Source organism: Canis lupus, chromosome 23 (assembly GCF_048164855.1).
Source record: "Canis lupus baileyi chromosome 23, mCanLup2.hap1, whole genome shotgun sequence".
Lineage (NCBI taxonomy): Eukaryota > Metazoa > Chordata > Mammalia > Carnivora > Canidae > Canis > Canis lupus.
Window position 1 is genome coordinate 36,487,335 of NC_132860.1, and position 20,541 is coordinate 36,507,875.

A 20,541-nucleotide genomic window follows, 5' to 3' on the forward strand; every position below is an offset into this window, starting at 1 on the left:
CCTGGGTGGCTCAGTGGTTGAGTGTCTGCCTTTGGCTCAGGTCATGATCCCCGGGTCCTGGGATCCAGTCCTGCGTCAGGCTCCCTGCTGGGAACTTGCTTCTCCCTCTGCCTATGTCTCTGCCTCTCTCTTGGTGTCTCTCATGAATAAATAAATAAAATCTTAAAAAATATATTTCAGATTTTTATATCTCTTAACTATAGTTCCTTATACCTTACTTCATATTAATAGGACAGGCACTATATTCTATTGGCTCTGATTTGGGGATTTTGAGGTAGAATATGCAAAGAAGATCAGAAATGTGAAGATACATGCACTTCTTATTAAGATGGGGAGAAGTATGCCCATTTGCATCATGGTGATCCTTCCATTTTATTTCAACTTCTCCTTCTACCTTTGCCATGATATTTTGGCATTAAAGATGAAAAAAACCCTGCCAACAATAAAAAAATATCTCCATAAGCAATGATTCTAGAGGTGAAAATATAAAGTATATCCATAAAAACACTAACTCAAGCTCCTAAATCTCACATCCTAAATGAACATACTGGGTGTATATACTATGAGTACAGTATATATATATTTTTCTAACCTATTATTCGATTTTTGCATTGTATGACTTGAAGGACTAATTTAGCAAGGGAAAGCTAAGCTGCCTGTTAATTTCATCAAGGGTGAGTTTCACTGATTCCAAAGAGGTCAAGAGAGCAAGTGGAGGGTCTTACAGACACTGAATACTGCGGAGTTTTTAGAGGTTTTCCTTCAGCAAATGAATATTAATTGACATAATCTGTGAGGAACAATAGTATCTGTATTTATTATTTACTATATCCAGGCATGGTAAACATATTTTATATATTATGCCTTATCTCTTTTAACTTCATTAAAAAAGAAGAGAATGAGGCAAGTATTATGCCATTGTTCAAACAAATAATAAAGAATAAGAGGTTAAATGATTTTCTCAAGTTTAGCAGTTTAGCAACTGACAGACCAGGACATGAACTCAAGATTGTCTGGCAGCAAAGCTTTTGCTCTTAACTACTGTTCAGTTCTGCCTCTCAGTCTGTGTTGATAGTTCTAGTTTGGCAAAATCTAAAACATTCTACACATGCACAGTACCCTTCGCAGTAAGTAGCAATCAAACAAGCTTAAAAAATTCTTAGGAAAAGAAATCCGCATAGGAAGTTATAAAAGTTCTAATCTTCCTCACATTGGACATTAGCTAGAACTCAACTTTAACTGTAACACATGCTTTTAAATTTTAGATTTATTTAAAAATTTCCATGACATCAGTGATTATGACCACTGACATTTGTTTCATATGATGAATCTAGTGATGTGTACATTTCAATAAAACTAAAAGTTGATGTGTTGTGAAGTCCTAGCTCCTTTCTTAAATATTGTAGCAAATGAAGTATGCCAATATATATTTCAAATAACTTATCTATTTTTTCATTTGACATGAATTATAAAATAAGAGAAATCAAAACACCTACTGGCTCAGGGTAAACACTTTAATGCTAGTATTATTAAATTATATGCTTGTGTCTTTGTACTTAGTGGTTGCTGAAGTTGAGTCAATTAATTATAATGTGTAACTAGGTATACAACTCTTGTGCTATCAAGTCTTACACTTGAACACATTAAACATAGACTTTCAATCCCAAGTAATTACTTTCTGTATTTCAAGTTATTGCTAATCATAAAACTGTATATCTTCCTGTTTCTTATAAATTATATTTTTTGTTTTTTTTCCATAAATTAAATTCTTATACTACTTTGAGAAGTATGAAAAATCCTTATGATCACTATAATAAATTTAAAAAATGAATGAACTTAAAAATGTTTGATTTTGGTAATATTTTAGAAAATAGACCTTTAGAGAATACAGGAAACCAATTAAATAAAACAACTTTAGTTCTTCTTCTCTTAAGGCATACATTTTGAGGGAATTCTTCACTGTCATTTAGTATTTTTAGCCACTTGAATCAATAAAACGTTAGGGAACTTTCCAGGGCTAAGTTAAAGCTTTGTATATAAGAATGAAAACAATTTGAATCCACACTTTTGAGAGTGAGGAAAACCCTTAGTCCTTCCCTGACAGCACAGCCCATTACCAAATGAGGCAGTGGCCACTGCCAAATACATTTAGACATGCTCTATGAATGCAAGAATAGTTAATATTCAAACTTTGATATTGGAAAACACTTCCAACCATCAGTGTTAATGTTTTCTTATCAAATAAAAATATGCGTGTTCATAGCACATATGTTTTAATGGAAAACAAGTAAGGTATAATATGGATTATATTTTCACCAATGGTTCAATTAATTGGATTTTGAAGCAGTCACTTGCTAGATTGACCTTATTCCTTATCCTGATTAAAATCTAAGGAAAATACATTTTTGCCAAGACTTATAAATATAGGAAACAACAAAACACATTGTCTAGCTTTAAAATGAATCGTTCTCTTGCTTTTCAGAGCTAACAAAATGTGCTCAGGGTATCATTTGAAGGTGATCAGCTTGCATCAAGAATAATCCCTCCAAAATAGTAATTGCCATGAAACAATTTAGTTATTGTCTCTCTGTCCTCATCCATTTGCAAATATCCTCACATATTCCAGGCCATTGTGCAATAGTTGTAAGACAGCAGAAACACAGACTCTGATTTTTGGCACAGAGCAGGAAAAAGGCAGGAAATCAAGCTACTCTTAGGTTCTCGTTCACTCTGGAAAACTTGGTGAGACTTCCAATATTACTGACCTTGACTGCTGCTGATTCACTCAATGGGTGCAGTTTGTGGCATATATATATTGCATGCAGGCATCATTACTAACATCATTGGTATTCAGTTGACAAATGCAGTTGGGACTCTCTCTAGCCTATCAGGGAGACTATGTACTTGTGGTTTGGCTCAGTTTTACTGTGAAAATAGTCAGTGTCTCAAACCAGGGCCTGTGATTAGGTTAAGGAGGGAACTAGTAAATTTAAAATTAATCTCAGGAGTGCAGTACATGTGAACAAAAGGTAAAAAAGCAGAATTAGTCAGAAAATGAAACAGAATCAAAAGCAAAAAAAGAAAATGAAACAGAAAGGAAGCTGAAAGCTCTTACTTCATTTGGCCTCTTGAACTATATAATCAAAGAATCTTATCATTGGAAAGGACTTTGAAGTTCATCTTCAAAGATGAACCTCAACTCCCCACCAGGTCCATGCCCATGGTCACTTAAGCCTTTACTTGTAACCAAGAGAGAATCATTAAATCTTTTCTCTCTGTTAATTAAATAGGTATGATGTTATAGTTTCTACCTACTGATCTGAGTTCTGTCTTCTGAGGTGAAAGAGAGTGAGCAATCGGACCTATGAACAAGTGATAACCCTTCAAATAAGTGGAAAAACTAACTTAGAAGGGATTCCCCAGATAATCTGTTCTACTTCCCTAATTTTACAGTTCAGTAAACCAAGATGTCTAAAGATGAAGTGATTTCTTAGAGTTACAAAGCTGTTTAATTGCAGAACCTGAAATCACTATGGGTGACTCCAAAAGCAGAGGTTTTAAAGCTAGCTAGTACAGCCATCCTTGTCATCTCTGTTTTAAACTAAGCAAATCCAGTTTCTCCTAATTTTTTTATGGGACATGGCCTCTAGACTTCAGACTATTCTGGACCTCTCCAGTACCTACCACAGGCTAGGGAATGGCTGTACAAAGAGGACAAGTACTTAATACTGAGGGATTTAGAGTCTCGAATGGAAGATAAACAATTACAACACAAAGTGTGAAGTAACGTATCTGAGAAGTGTATCTAAATTTCTACTGAGAACATGGGTGTCAGACTGATTGCAGAGTGTTACTGAAGTGATATTTCATCAAATAAAACTAATCTAACCCCTTTAACAGGAGCAATAGTAGGGACGCCTGGGTGACTCAGCAGTTGAGCGTCTGACTTTGGCTCAGGGCATGATCCCGGTCTGGGGATCAAGTCCCACATCGGGCTCCCTGTGAGAAGCCTGCTTCTCCCTCTGCCTATGTCTCTGACTCTTTGTGTCTCTCATGAATAAATAAATAAAATCTTAAAAAAAACAGGAGCAATAGTATAGAAGTATCCTTACTTCAGTTAATGACTTGCTGCATTAACCCAATCTCTTCATTGTCTTGATTGGACCAGAGTATGCTAGATATTTATGGCTAGAAAGCTACTTTTGAGCATATCTTCACTGTGATCCTCAAACAAGTAGAGCTGTGTATTTACTAAGTAGAGCTGTATACCTACTCAGTGTTTAGCAAGATTCATCTGACTCTGTTACCAAGCCCATTTAGACTGAAAGAATTGTTTCTATAAAATGTAAGGTGAATGTTTTAAAAAGGCTTTTTGAAAGTAGAAAGTAGATTGTTTTTAAAATACTGTCAGATTAAAAAAAAATACTGTCAGATTAATAAGGCAAGGCAATTGTGAAGACTAAGAAAAAAAAAGTCCAGAAGTATTTATTTAGACACTTAGACTCCAAATATTTTTGTTTAGTATATCTTATACATAAAACATTGAAGGACTTCTAAAAATAGGGACCACTTTAGAGAAAAATTGGCAATTTAATATATATTCATGTTTGAAATGGAAATGAAATGTTTAGAGGATTTTTTTCAATAACTGGACAACTAGAGGCTTCGTTCCTATTAGATAAGTAGGTTCTTATTGGGTACTGTGTGTGAGGCATCATTCTGAGAGCTTGGCATGCATTATTTTATTCAATCCTTAGGCCAACTATTATACCAACTTAACAAATTAGTTGATACAGAAGTTTGATAACATTTTCACATTTTTAGAGCTGATAAATGGGGAAGATGACATTTCTATCAGGTCTTGCAAAGTGCACAATTATACAATGCCCTTTTCCTTTCACCATCCAATGTAAAATCAACCATATTATTTGGATATGTGAATCCTAATCCTGACACAGTCTTCTTTTTCTTTAATTAATTTTGAACTGAGAAAAGCCAACATTTCTGTACCATCTACTTCCACCTTTACAAATGTTATTTCCCATTTTGGAGGGATACTTGCTGCACCTCAACTTCCTCTGTTTGCCTATTTGAATACAAATGCTTTCAGAAATAGCTCCTCATTAATTTTTCCTAAGAAATTAGTTGTTTTCAAGTAAACTAAATGACCTTGATTTCCCTCTACTTTTAACTTTATAGAATAGTGATCAATTTTGAACTTCATTCATTCAATCAAGAATTTAAGAACTGTCAAGCCATGCTCTAGGTTCTCAATAAATACTAATTAGACTGTTTTTTTAAACGATTTATTTATTTATTTATTTATTTATTTATTTATTTATTTATTTATGAGAGACACACAGAGAGAGGCAGAGACATAGGCAGAGGGAGAAGCAGGCTCCCTGCAAAGAGCCTGATGTAGGACTCAATCTCAGACCTCGGGATCATGCCCTGAGCTAAAGGCAGCTGCTGAGCTGCTCAACCGCTTAGGTATCCCTAATTAGATGGATTTTACAAAAAAAAAAAAATCAGAATCAGTGGCTGCTATGATTCTACACTTTCACACAAATATTTCTTGGTCACTCAATATATAAATCATATGCCAAGAATATTATTAAATATGAAAGCTCTGTTGGCACTTATTAATTTAGCTTACCATATGCCAGACACTGCTCAAAGAACTTTGTGTGTATTAACTTTCTAAAAACTGTCATATCATCCTGAGATAGGTATAATTATTATCCTCATTTTGTTGATGAGGAAATGGAGGCATCAGAGATTAAGTAAAACATTATCAAGGTCACCGAGCAAGAATACAATGGAGCCAGGATTCATGCCCAAATAATGCAAATTATTTTTGGATTCTAGAGTCTTTTTTTTTTTTTTTTAAGATTTTATTTATTTATTCATGACAGATAGAGAGAGAGGCAGAGACACAGGCAGAGGGAGAGGAGCAGGCTCCATCTAGGGAGCCTGATGCGGGACTCAATCCTGGGTCTCCAGGATCAGGTCCTGGGCTGAAGGTGGCACTAAACTGCTGAGCCACCAGGGCTACCCTGGATTCTGGAGTCTTAATCATTATACTCTGCTACCTAAATAAGCAACTAGATTCATACAAAAACATCACACACTGAAAACAGACAGGGGGATATTCCTCAATGGAAGTAATTTTTTTTCTATTAGGTTCTGAAGGAAGATGAGGAATTAATCAGGTAAGAGTATTTTAGGAGGAATCCTAGGGAGAAAGCATACTGTAGGCAAAGGTCCCAAGGAGAGAAAAGGAATGATATTTAGGAGAAAAAAAATATATCAACTCAGCTTGTAGAGAATTATGATTTCAAAGTAGGTGAAGCAGTGAGGATACCCACTAATGAATTTAAAAGGAGGTATCTAAAAAAGCATAGCCTTCTCAAATATTATTCTACTTTAATAATGCATTAATTTAATAAAGCACAGTCTTCTCTTCTACAAGTTCACAGATTATAAACAAAGGAAATAAACAGGATTTTAAAGGCATGTTATATAGAAATTAAACCAGTCACAATTAGAAAGAGTTTCTCTATCATACTTTTAAGTAAAAATTCATTTTTTTCTCTTTTCTAATTATCAGTCTGAGGTCAAATATTTGAAAAATGTTTTACATATTATATATCTAATAAAAGTAGAGATCATAAACCCATGCCTTGAATAAAGAGAGCAACAAATCTCATGAAGATATTTTACTTTCATTTATCCTATTAGCTAGTTTTGAATAATGTCAGTGGGATACCACCATAACATTATATTTTCTATAAGAAAGTAACTCTTCAAACTATTCCTTTAGGTACTGAAAAAAAAGGATAGCATGTTCATTCAGTAGAGTCTACCACCTTAAAGAAGAAAATTAATAATAAAACTATTAACAACAGACAAAAACAACTAAAATTTATTTAGTGCTTACTATGTGTTAGGAATGGGTCTAAACACTGAAACACTTCTCATATTTAAAGGACTTGTAGTCCTTTAAAAATGTTGTCCTATTGGCCTCTGACCTCTATTGTTTCTGATGAGTAGTAAGTAGTAATTCCTATCATGGTTCTCCTGGATGTAATGTATTTGCTTTCTCTGGCTGCTTTTATTTATTATCTTTCTCTTTCCTATGATGTCTCCATGCCCCTGCAATCTGTTGTTGCTATAGTAGTCTATTCATATGTTTGTATTTATTCTGCTTGGAGTTTACTGAGCTTCTTGAACATGTGTGTTGATGTTTCAATTAAATTTGGAAAAATTTTAGCCAATAAATATATATATATATATATTTCCCTACTCATTTCTCTCTCCTTTCCCAATGGGACTCCAGTGACACAAATATTAAACTCATCAACATTGTCTTATAGGTTATTGAGGCTCTGTTTATTTAGTTATGTTTTGTATTTTTCCCCCTCTTGTGTCAGTTATGTCTAAATCCATAATTTCATAGTACCAAAAAATTATAATAATCCAACTAATTGGTCACCTATTGTAGGTGACAGGGAATTAGTTCATTATCATGTGAACTGGGTAAATAAGAGGAAAGAATCCATCATTTATCCTGCCTTTTATATATGAACTCTATAACAGATGAAGGACACTGTCTCTTAATAAAAATAATCCCAGATAATAAAAGAAAACAAATAGACACAATTCATTATTACCATTTTCACTTCTATTGAAATAACATATTTAAGAATTGAATACCAATAGCTGATAATATTAAACAAGAATGAATATTAATATTACTTGCTTCCTTATAAAAGAGCATATCGCCACTTATAGTCTTGCCAAAGGGAACACATATGAGTTTAATTATACCTCTGGATCCACCTGCCAGTTTGTTGAAACTATAGAGGACAGAGAGACATTTTGAACTATATCCCAAGTATATCAGAGATGTGGAGCCTGGGAAACTCCACAAATGAGTGGGTTCTTCAGCAGGTAAACTAAAAAGAAAATGAAGTGATAGGATGGGATTCTATAGATTAAAAGAGACTTAAAAGACATATCAGTCTAAAAAAATTAGAGAGGACCGAAATGGAATATATAGGGATACATGAGACATAAAGAAATGGGTGATAAAAATAAAGAAAAGCGGGATGTGGTTACTATAAAAGTCAGTAGGAGTTACTTCCAGAAGGAGAGAAGGGGCTGTGGTTACAACGAAAGAGCCAGAAAGTCTCTACTGGCTGGCAACATTCTCTTCTTGCTTCAGGTGGTGGTTACAGAATTTTTGCCTTACAATAATTTTATAGAAATGACTCAGGAAGCTATAAATTTATTGTGTATGTTCTTCTTTATCTGTGTTTTATTTCACAATAATATGGTATAACACACAATATTGTGTGTTCACTATTTTCTATGTGTATATGTGTTTGTAGAGATCACATATGAGTTAGGAGAAAGGAAGAAAAAAAGTCTTTTGAACGCTGACTTTAGTTTGAACTGGTTGTTTTATGGAAATGTAAAAATCCCTGTTAGGCCAATGTTTTTTATTAGAGGAAACATGGGGTATACTTTTAATTTTGTCAAAATTGTCCTTAATAACGAACTAGCTGGGAGAGGATGAAACCAACAGAGAGGCTGGTTTTTATATAAAATAAGAGATAAGGAATTTTGGAATGTTTTCCTGGTAGATGTGGAGAGAAAAGAGGTAGGAACTTTGCTTTTTTGAGAGAGGGAGTATTAATGGGTTGCATGTTGTCCCCCCAGATGTCTAGGTCCTAACCCTAGTATCCATGATTTTATTAGGAAATGGGGACTTTGTAGATGACTGTGTTAAGATGGGTCATTAGAGTTGGTCCTAAGCCAACTTAACTGTGTCTTTATGGGACAACAAGACAGACACACAGAAGGAAAACACCTTGTGAAGATGAAGGGAGAGACTGAGGAGAGGCACATCTATAAAACAGGAACACCAAAGTTTGCCCGCAAAACCACCAGAGGTGAGGAGAGATGCAGGGAAAAGACTCTCCCTCACAGGCCTCAGAAGGAACCAACCTTGCCAACATCTTGGTCTTAAACTTCTAGTCTCCAGAACTGCGAGACAATACATTTCTGTTATTTAAGTCACCCAGTCTGTGGTTCTGGGTTGCAGCAGCCCTGAGAAAACTAACACAGGGAGAGAGTGGGCTTGGCAAAATTATGGCAACATCTAGACTAAGGAGGAAGTAACCGGAGAAGTTCCAGGTGGAAAGACCACTGAGGAGTTGAAGGCTAGAGGTAGCCCGGATTGAATCTTCTGAAACACTGTGGAGGGTATGGGATTTGCCCAGCATGCAGGCTGAAGGCCTGAATTCTTATGGCATATTAAGGGAAAGGGTGATTCCAGACGGTGAGAAGTCTGACATCCAGGTCATACGTAAAGCTATGGCATATACTAAGGATGGTATGAACCTAGATATTTTTTACATTTATTGATATATACATGAGAGACAACTGTATTTATACAAAGAAGAATGTGTGCTTACTACTGAGAAAATACGTATGTTAGTAGAAATATAGGGACGCCTGGGTGGTTCAGTGGTTGAGCATCTGCCTTTGACTCAGGGTGTGATCCCGGGATCCAGGATTGAGTCCTGCATCGGGTTCCTTGGAAGGGGCCTAGGTCTCCGCCTCTCTCTCTCTCTCTCTCTCTGTCTCTCATGAATAAATAAATAAATAAATATTTTAAAACATAGAAATACAGAAATGTAGATATAACAGAAATATGTAGATTAATCATATAATAAAGTTATTTTTATATGTATACCTGTGTACATAGAAATGTGTACATATAGTGAGAAAGAGAAAAAGTACTCTTCATTCAGAGGCTTCTATCCCTCACCGCCGGAAATAAAACAAGCTGAAAGGCAACTAAAAAGATGAAATCACTGTCAAGGACAGGCACATAAGGAAAGCAGTTTTATTTTTAATGTTTTGAAGTCACAGGAGTTATTTCTGCAACTGTACTGCTTGGTTATTTTTCTTTTTTTCATTTTCAGTGCTTGTCTTTCATGCCTTGTGGGCAAGGGCATTTGTATTGCTATCTGCATAGCCCCTCCACAATGGTTCCCATTTCAACTCTCTCTGGGAGGCTTCTCTGAATATAAAGACCATCAATTTTAACTATTGCCATTAAATGATGTGTGGGCAGCTCCGCTGGTTACAACATTTCCAAAGCCTCACATGCTAGAGTCAATTACCAGGGGGCAATGGGAGGGTGACTTCTCACTATGGATACTACTTCAAGGGCCCCTAGTGCTAAGAGAGCTGTGCCTCTGCAATTTCTTCCTAAATCAGCAGTCCTTGGACAGCTGGGGTCCCAAGCCAGTAAATGGGTATGGAGAGTTCCTTGACAAACAGGAAGGGGTACCATAAGAGATGAGTGCTTAATTCTAGAACACAAATAATAAAAGCTGCCATTTGTGGGGTGCCGCCCAAGTGCCAGGTATCTCCGTGCTAGCCCCTTCACACGTGCTATTACCTTAAACTAGAAAACCACACTTTGACCCTGGTATTATTATTCTCAACTTACAGAAAGGTAGCTGAGCCTCAGAGGATGTGTGTTTATGGACTTCTACTACTAAGAATCATGTAGAGGGACTGAACCTAGTTTGACATCCCAGCCTGTACTCTTTCCAATTTGCCATGCTGACAAAGCAAAAATGATTGCAGTCTATTATGAGATATAGTCTTTTCTCTCCAAGAGTTCATGTTTCAACCTATTTATGACATAAGAGCTGACCCTGGTTGTTCTCAAGAGAAAGCACTGACAGGTTTAGAATGTCCACCAGTCTGGTCCGTAAGCCCCTGCTAATTGGAGGATATTCTAGTCTATGGCTGTCAGCAGCAACTGCTTGCAAAGTCCTAGCCCATGACAACACCTGCAGGTTGAATTCCAGGTAGACAAACCACTGCCACCTCTATACCTTTGATACCTAGTAACATCAGTTTGGAGGAATAAATATTTAGGTAAAAAAAAAAAATTTACTTTTCAATATGTAATTCATTTTCTTTCCATTATTTGCTCTTAACTAAGTATCAGCACTTCCTACTGACACATCAGGGAAGAGGTAACCTTGAATAGAAGCAAAATTTCAGGTGAAATATACTTTCAAACTTAATCACTTGCACCTAGGGACACTCTTCTGTCAGATTACAGATATTTGTCACAAACAGCAATACTCACAGGTATATCTTGTTAAAAATCCCCCCCCATGGCGTTCTTCTCTCTCATTGCAAACCACCAAAATCAAATAAGCGACCAAAACAGCCAACACATCCACTCTTTAGCAACAGAATTAAGGCTCTGTTCATGAAAGATTTGGAGGCAGAACAACATCATAAAACACACCCAAACTCAACAACACTTAGTCTTTTTGAAATTAACTCCTGCTAAATATGCTGGGTGAGCAGAACCACAGGAAGGATTGTTGTACACAAAAGCCTTTGAAAAATAACAGGGCTTTCTGCGATAGAAACAAAAGCCCCACTGGGCCAGGCAAATAAAAGGACTCAGCTGCTAGCAGGAGAGGAAAAAACCTCTTCTCCATTCTCCTATTCTCCAAAGGAAACAAAGAAATTTAAGTGAGGCAAAAATCATTTTGCATTATCTTCTGACTTCTGAGCAAAAGCAGAAGTACCTCTTTAATACTGAAATGATGGTCCTTGTTGAAATAATATTTTAGAAAATGAAAAAGTAGAATAACAAGTTGAAGAGGAAATAACATAAAAAATATGTTTTTTGGATGGTGGGAAAACAGGTTGCTCCATATGCTTTTAAAAAACACATCTGGCAGTTAGAGATGGTTTATTGGACAAGACTTTAAAGGTGGTGACCAAAATGTTATACAAGTCCCCACAAAGCAATAACAAATAACTCTCTTATTGGTTTTGGTTGGGGCAATCCACTTACACAATGAGTGGAAATTTGATGATGTAGAAGCAAAGGCTGTTATTCGAGGGGGCAGCTTCTCCATCTTTAAAGTGAAGTTGAAAAAAAAGTGAAGTTGGTTTGAGAATTAGAAGAGCTAATGTATATAGGCAGTGGGCACACAATAAAAATGTTATTTTTTTTCTTTAACTTTTTCTTTCCTTAAACTTCTACAAATGTAATCTGTAAATACCTATGGTCTTTAGGGGGTAAAATTAGAAGATGCAATGAGTTACTTCATTACCAGTAAGATTGTCAAGAGTTTATTGGAAACTAAGTAAAATGCTTTAAAATACTGAACCACACAGAAAAAAGATGGCTTCCTAAATTTAGTCTTCACCAGTTACTTCTTGAACATTTTTCTAAAGTATATTATCTGTTAACACTTTCTTAGCCACCATAATCAAAGGTTCCCCAAAACATTATGCTGTTTTTGGTAACATGTAATCCTTACAATAAACTACTAAATAAGGCAGATTCTATTATCTCTATTTACAGAAGACAAAACGAGGCTTAGTGACATTTAAGAATGTCACATAAGTTTATATACTCATAAGTTGAAAAGTTAGGATTTGAATCCAGATCCACCTGACTCTACGGCCTGTGCTTTCAATTTCTTCCTTTTTTATTTTTAAAGATTTTATTTATTTATTCATGAGAGACAGACAGAGAGAGAGAGAGAGAGAGAGAGAAAGAGGCACAGATACAGGCAGAGGGAGAAGCAGGCTCCATTCCATGTAGGGAGCCTGATGTGGGACTCGATCCCTGGTCTCCAGGACCACACCTGCAGGCTGAAGGAGGCCCTAAACTGCTGAGCCACCCAGGTTGCCCTGTGCTTTAAATTTCTATGTGATGCACATGTTTTTCTACAAAGGGAAGAATTTTAGAGCTTTTAAGTCACGAGAGAGCCTTGTACTTGTAACTCTCTTAGATGCTATAAATGAATCAAACTTTAAACTGTAGTTTAAAATTTTGGGAACACATCTAACTGAAAGTCCTTATTCATCTTTAACTTGACTAAAGGGCCACAAAAATGATATAGCCCTTCCAGCCTAGTGGCATCACAAGCAAGTGAGTTAAAGACTATTCAATTGGTCTGTCATTCACATGGGCTTTCAGATGTAGACTGGTTGGTAGGTTCTCTAGTGGTTGCAAATTAAGCTTCCATGGGTAAGCAGTCTTGTTTTGACAGCAACTTTCAAAGGGAAGAGAGGGGAGAGGGTTGGATTAGAGAGGAAAGAAAAACAAAACCAAGTAGTTAAGTTTGGCATTTTTAAAAAACTTCACAAAAGGACTCAAGGATAAACTGAAATGAGAGATTGGTTTCAAAGGTGAGCTATATAAAGGTACAAAGGTATGCTGGCAGCAAGAAGGCTCAGAAAGAAAAGACACAAGGCAAGGGTGTCACAAGGTATAAGGAATGAGTCCTGCCGAGGTTGATTCCATGTATGATAGTACAGCAAAGTTGAGGGGAGCATAGGCTTTCACCTCCTAGAACACTTACTATGTTCTGGTCTGTGTTCTGTTCTATACCTACCAGGATGTTTTCTACCTTAGAATTCTTGTATCTGCTATTTTTTCTGCCTGGAATGTCCTTATGCTTCAAAAGGAAACTATGTACTTAGGAAACAATGACTCAGTTTAATGATTATCTCTTGAAAAGGCCTTCTGTGACTTCCCTGGTAATTTTCATCATTGTACACTATCTCATCCTTCACAGAGCTTGTAAATTTGCATGCATGTGTGTATGAACATGGATGCATTTGTTCTCTTATATATTAGTTTATTTTTTATATCCCCCAAAGAAATATGTGCTGTGAGAACAGAAACATTGTCTTTTCCACTCACCAACATATGTTGTATGATCACAGATAAGTCACTTAAGCTTTCTGAGACTTAATTTTTTGAATTATAAAATAAGGCAATAACAGTTATCTACCTTATAGAATTACTTGGAAGAAAACATAAACATGAAATAGAATCCTAAATATAACTTCCTGTTGTTTTGGAAGAACTCAGAATAGCCCCACATTCAGAATTAAGGCATCAAACTATTCACATAGGATTTGAAAAGAGTGTGATCACTAACTGGTTTTGTCGGTCTTAGCAATACCTTCTCCTCAACTTAAGTTCAAAGAGATGGGCTTTCTGTGAATTGATTCAGAACTCCTGACCTATATTTCCTGAATTGTGAGGAGCAAAAATCTGAATAGTTGCCTCCACTGGAAAAAGAGTTGCTCTCCGTGGGAGCAGGGAAGAGCAGATGCTGACAGAGCATCTGGGACAGATGCTGAAATTCTCTGAACAATAGGGATAAAGGCATATATCCCATGGATCAGATGTGGGTCTAGAGGGGAAAGTTGGTCAGGTTTTATGCAGAAAGACTGTTTGTGTCTCAATAAATGGGTGGACCACTAGTCAACCAGAGCTGAGGGAAAGAGTTAAATGTGGCCATCCAGAGAAAGTCTTGCTTCCATCTTTAGAACCACTGTCTTGTGTTTGTCAGCAGGAGCTCAGAGGAATCCACAAAAGTCCCCAGAAGGAGAAAGCACCAGAGATTACACATGTTCCGTCCTAAGGGTATTAAAGCCAGATTATAATTATATCACCCTGTAAAACTATGTCCTTTTCTCACAATTGCCTGTTCCATTTCAGAAAGGTAAAGAAAAACACAGACAGAAAACAAAGATATTGAGCAAGGAGGCAAATCATATCCCTTTCCTCATTGCAGAGTGTTTAGTCTCAAGTAAGATGGAGCTGGGCAGGTGGAGTCATTTTAAATCAGGTAAGAGCTGGGAAATTTTATTTTATATTTAACCGTGTTAAAGTCATGGAATTGTCAGACTGGAGTAGGCTTTTAATTATTATTATACGTGACCTGCCTGAGATTGTATCACAGGCAAGGGTGAATTTATCTTCAGAGGGGCTTGTGGGTAAGCAAAGGGGAAAAAAATACAGTTGGCTTCTGGTTTTACCTTACTAAATCCAGTGCGTTTGACAAATTAGGTATGAAAGTTTATGAAATACTCCACACAGCACTGGAGCTCAATGAATGGTAAAGATGTAAACATTTGGTACATAGTAAGTTCTTGATAATATATTATCTCTGCTCCTTCTTTCCAATGACAAATTCTTCCCCAAACAGCATAAACTATTGAATAATTTTGAAGCTCTTTGAATTTTCTATTGAAGGCTTCACACAATAATAACCTTCCCTGAGTCCTTTACAGACTAAAAACATGGATGGGGGTCAGTCTTTCCTTAGTATGATTTAGGATGGAAGAGCAATAAGGTTCTGGGAAGCATCCTCATTTAAATGCTAACATGCAAGAGAATGTAAATTTGCACCTACTGCATATATACACCATCGGCAAGAGACCGCAAGTAGCCAGAGAGCAGCAAGAGGTGAGTGGTTTGGTGCCCTCTGTATATCAGAAAGGTTCCTTATACACACAATGACAAGCCTGTCTGGCATCCCAAAATAGATCAGGGATGAAGGGGGAGACCACTTCATGTCTTTTCTGGGGAACTTTTTGCGGAGTTATCTAAAGTACTTGTATCTATAAATAAATTGCCTTGTGCTTATATTTTTTAACTAATCAAATGTAAGCTTTTCTTTCTCTACCTCCCACTCACCAACATAGACTGTTAAATGTGAAGAGGGCTTAAGAGATGACCCTGTTAGAGCTCCCCTCTAGAACAGGATCCTTCAAGCCTCTGCCTGAACCCTTGTGGTAACAGAGCTCACTGTATTTGTTGCAAGGCCCTGTGTTCTAGCATCTGGGAATTCTCATTGTTCTCAGGGTTTACTTTTCATTATGCCAAGATCTGCTGCCCCATAATTCCTACTCTCCCTAGTTCTGCCTTCTAGATGAATAGACTTCTTTTGTATTACGACTCTTTATGTATTTTTCTCACTTTTCAGCAAACATTTATTGAACATTTTGTGAGAGAGCTGCTATTATAGGTGCTTGGGGGTATAGCAATGAACAAAACAAAACTTTCTGTCCTCCTGGGGCTTATATTCTAGTACAAAGAAATTAATAGAATTTTGATATAATGCCTGGTGGAAGTACATGCTATGAGAAAAAATAAAGCCCTGAATAAAGGAAGGGAAAAACTATATGAACAATCATGGGGCAGAGTGTCCCTGATAGAAAGTCAAGTGCAAAGGCCTTAGGCAGAAATATGTTTAGAAATTTGGAGAAGCAGCAAGAAAGCCAGCATGACTGAAGCCTCAGGGGAAAGGGAGATTGATAGATAAAGTCAAAAGGTAGCCAGAGGCATGTGGACTACTGTAAAGCCCTGGATTTAAGTGGGAAGGGAAGCTAATAGTTTGAAGCAGAAGGTTAAATTGATACAATCTGAGTTTTAAAAAACTCACTCTGGCTGTTGAATGGAGAACAGATTATAGAAAACACAAAGTAGTAAAAGAGACAAGTTTGAAAACCATTAAAATATAGTTCGGGCAAGAAGTGATGGTGGTTTGGAGTATTACAGCAAGAGCAGAGTTGCTTTAAAAAAAAATGAAAGTGACTCAATTCAAGATTTGTTTTAAGGGTAGAGTTGACAGGGTTATTTAATATATTGAATACCAGGTATGGGTAAGAAAGAAAAATCAAGGATAACTTCTAATACATTTTTGTCCTAAGCAACCAGGTGCCCTAATTTAATGAGCTAAGAAAGACTCTAGGAAAAACTGGTTTTGAAAAATAAAATTAAGAGCTATGTTTTGTATACGCTAATCTTGAAATGCCTGGTAGAAATATAACATGGAGATAACTATATTAAATATATAGTATAGGGATGGAAAATAAAACCATAGGACCAGATGTGACTATGTACGAGGAGAGGTAGCCAGAGAAATAAGGAGGTACCAACACTATGTCCTAGGGAACTGTAGGCTTTAGAGATTGTAGAAAGAAGAGGTTTGAAAACCTCTATAATGTCTTTTCCTAAATTTATATTCTTATATATCCTAACAGATTAAATTTTGAGAGCATGTTATTGAAAAACCAAAGTGGCTATTTCCTGCTAAAATACCTGATATCCTTCATGAAAATTAAATGTTAGTGGTAGATCTTGAGAACGAAGGTAGAAAAAACAAGGCAGAAATCACATTTTTTTTTTTTTTTTAAACATCGGCTAAGGGATCAAATGCTCCACTCTAACAAATGTCTTATCTGATCATGTCACTGGTTTTAACTCAAAGGCATCATGAATACAAATAGCAGGAGCAAAACTAAAGCTTTTCACAATTAACTCCTCCACTCCCCACCCCCCCATACTATTCTCAACAGTTATGTTTTATTCCCGAGAAATTGTACTGAATTTTTAACTAATGTCCACAATGATTTTTGTTTTTCTCAAGTTTGTGAAAACTGAGTTTTCTTTAAAAAAGTTTCAAGAGAAAGTTTCAGTAAAAGTTTTAGAAGTTGTGATTTACAATATTGAGGAATTATATCAACTAAGTTAATGAGCAGAGTAATCAGACACGACTGCCCATTGATTGGGTCACGGTGCCTTCTGTGAATGAATGGAGACTAATTTCCAAGTCTGAAAGAAAGATTTAGAAGAGAGCAATTCAATTTCATCAAATAGTTGGTGAGCTGCCAAACACTCAACTGTCAAAAATTTGGCTTCCAAGCACTCATGCAAAGTATGACACTTCTGAAGTTTGCCCTAATGGAGCCATCAGGAAATGATCACTACCAATCTTGGTGGAGCTATCTGAAATGCTTGTTGCCAGTAAAATCCAGGGTAGAAATGTGTATGACAGATAATCAAGCAAATGAATATACTATTGCACTATTTAGAGCAATGAAGAAATCCATGTGATAATAAACTTAAAAGACTCCTTCGTTAGTTAATGTAAATGCAGTCTCAGAGAGTTAGCTTTCTATTAAACAAATAAGAAAAACATCAATTTTATTTTAAATTTAAGAAAAAAGAAAAGACTTCTAAAAATTAAGTACCTTTTGTTCTAACATCTATATTCTTAAAGAAGAACCACACACTGCTTCAATTCACTAGAAGATCAAAGTACAAACACTTGGGAAAGAATAGAATACCAAAGAAGAAAACAGTTGATGCTTCTGAAGATGCGATCCATCAAAAAAAAAAAAAAAAAAGTCTAGTTTCTTTTCATGAGAGAAGAGTAGGCATGACAGGGAAAACAGTAGTTTTGATCTATCTTGGTTCACATGAGACTCTTCAGATTGTTTAGATAGCATACTGATTTCAGTGTGCAAAACCACAATTCAAGATAGTTTTGATGGAAGGATTGTAATTTTTAACAGCCCAAGAAATTATATCATAGATATTGAAGGAGAAAGAAATGTCTTACTTATTTCTACATTCTGTTGCGCATGTGAAAGACAGTAAACTAGATGCCTGTTTAATGAATGATGCTAGTAGATTCGGCATTTTTCTTCTTAAACATCTTTCAAGCTATATATCATGTGGTATTTCTTGATGCATTTTTAATGCTTGTAGTTTTTTGTTTTTAATTTTTTAAGATTTTATTTATTTATTCATGAGAGACACACAGAGAGAGGCAGAGGGAGAAGCAGGCTACATGCAGGGAGCCCGATGTGGAACTCGATCCCAGGACTGCAGGATCACACCCTGAGCCGAAGGCAGATGCTTAACTGCTTAACCGCTGAGCCACCCAGGCGTTCCATAGTTTTTTTTTTTTTTTTTTTTTTTTAATTCCAGGGTACTTAACATATGGTGTTATATTCATTTTAGGTGTACAATATAGTGATTTAACAATTCTATATAGTATTCAGTTCTCATCAAGATAAGTGTACTCTTTAATACTCTTCACCTGTCTCACCCCTCTGGGTTACCTCTCCTCTAGTAACCATGCTTGTTTTCTATAGAAGAGTCTGTGTTTTGGTTTGTCTCCTTTTTCCCCCCCTTTGTTCATTTTCTTTGTTTCTTGAATTTCACATATGCATGACATTAGATGGTATTTGTCATTCTCTGACTGGCTTATATCATTTGTCAATATACTCTGTAGATCTATCCATGTCATTGTAAATGGCAATATCTCATTCTTTTTTATGGCTGAATAACATTATATATATAATATATATATATAATGCCTGTGTCTCTGCCTCTCTCTCTCTCTCTCTCTCTCTCTCTGCATCTCATCTAGGCAGAAGGAGAAGCAGGCTCCATGCAAGGAGCCCAATGCGGTACTCGATCTCGGACCGCAGGATCACACCCTGAGCCAAAGGCAGTTGCTCAACCGCTGAGTCACCCAGGCATCCCCACATCTTTTTTTTTTTTTTTTTAATATTTCATTTATTTATTTGAGAGAGAGAGATTGTGTATGTGTGTGTGTGTGTGAGAGAGAGAGAGAGAGCGAGAGAGAGCGCACAGGCAGGGGGGGAGGGAAACAGAGCAGTAGAGAGCTCTCTCTCTCTCCACTGAACAGAGAGCCTGGTACAGGGCTCCATCTCAGGACCCCGGGATCAGGACCTGTGCTGAAAGAGATGCTTAACTGACTGAGCCACCCAGGTGCCACTTACCACATCTTCTTTATTCATTCACCTTTCAATGGACACTTAAGCGGCTTCCATATCTTGGCTATTGTAAATAATGCTGCTATAAGCATAGGGGTGCATGTATCCCTACAAATAAGTGTTTTGTATTTTTTTGGTAAATGTCCAGTAGTGCAATTGCTGGATTATATGGTAGCTCTATTTTTAATTTTTTGAGGAAACTCCAGACTGTCTTCCACAGTGGTTGCACCCCACTGTGGGTTTTGCATTCCCACCAACAATGCACAGGTTCCTATTTCTCCACATCCTCACCAACACTTGCTGTTTCTTGTGTTTTTGATTTTAACCATTTTGACAGGTATGAGGTAATATCTCATACCTATGGCTTTGATTTGCTTTTCTCTGATAATGTGTGATGTTGAGAATCTTTTCATGTGTCTCTTGGCCATCTATATGTCTTCTTTGGAGAAATGTCTGTTCATGTCTTCTGCCCATTTTTAAAGTTTTTTTTTAATTTTTTATTTATTTATGATAGTCACAGAGAGAGAGAGAGAGGCAGAGACACAGGCCGAGGGAGAAGCAGGCTCCATGCACCGGGAGCCCGACGTGGGATTCGATCCCGGGTCTCCAGGATCGCGCCCTGGGCCAAAGGCAGGCGCTAAACCGCTGCACCACCCAGGGATCCCCCATTTTTAAATTGTATTATTTGTTTTCTTGATGTTGAGCTATATTAGTTCTTTACATATTTTGGATACTAACACATTAACGGGTATGCCATTCACAAATATCTTCTCCAATTCAGTCTTTTAGTTTTGTTGAATGTTTCCTTTGCAGTGTAGGAGTTTTTTTTTTTTTTTTATGTAGTCCTAATAATTTAATTTTTGCTTTTGTTTCCCTTGCCTCAGGAGACATATCTAGAAAGATGTTAGAGAAATTGCTGCTGGTGCTCTCTTCTAGGATTTTTATGGTTTCAGGTCTCACACATTTAGACTCTTATTCCATTTTGGGTTTATTTTTGTGTATGGTGTAAAAAAATGGTCCAGTTTCATTCTTTTGCACGTAGCTGTCCAATTTTTCCAACACCATTTGTTGAAGAGACTGTCT

At 36.5% G+C, this 20,541-nt stretch overlaps 1 protein-coding gene and 1 long non-coding RNA gene across 31 annotated transcripts in view; one reads left to right on the forward strand and one right to left on the reverse strand.

Moving 5' to 3' along the window:
- The window catches only part of DLG2 (discs large MAGUK scaffold protein 2), a 1,975,849-nt gene that overhangs the window by 502,450 nt on the left and 1,452,858 nt on the right, over positions 1-20,541 (reverse strand). The window lies entirely within an intron of this gene.
- Positions 1-20,541, forward strand: part of LOC140615583 (uncharacterized) — a 29,473-nt gene that overhangs the window by 2,238 nt on the left and 6,694 nt on the right. Inside the window, exon 2 of the long non-coding RNA XR_012016090.1 lies at positions 14,582-14,711. This is a non-coding gene — a long non-coding RNA (uncharacterized lncRNA). The remainder of the gene's footprint in view (positions 1-14,581; positions 14,712-20,541) is intronic.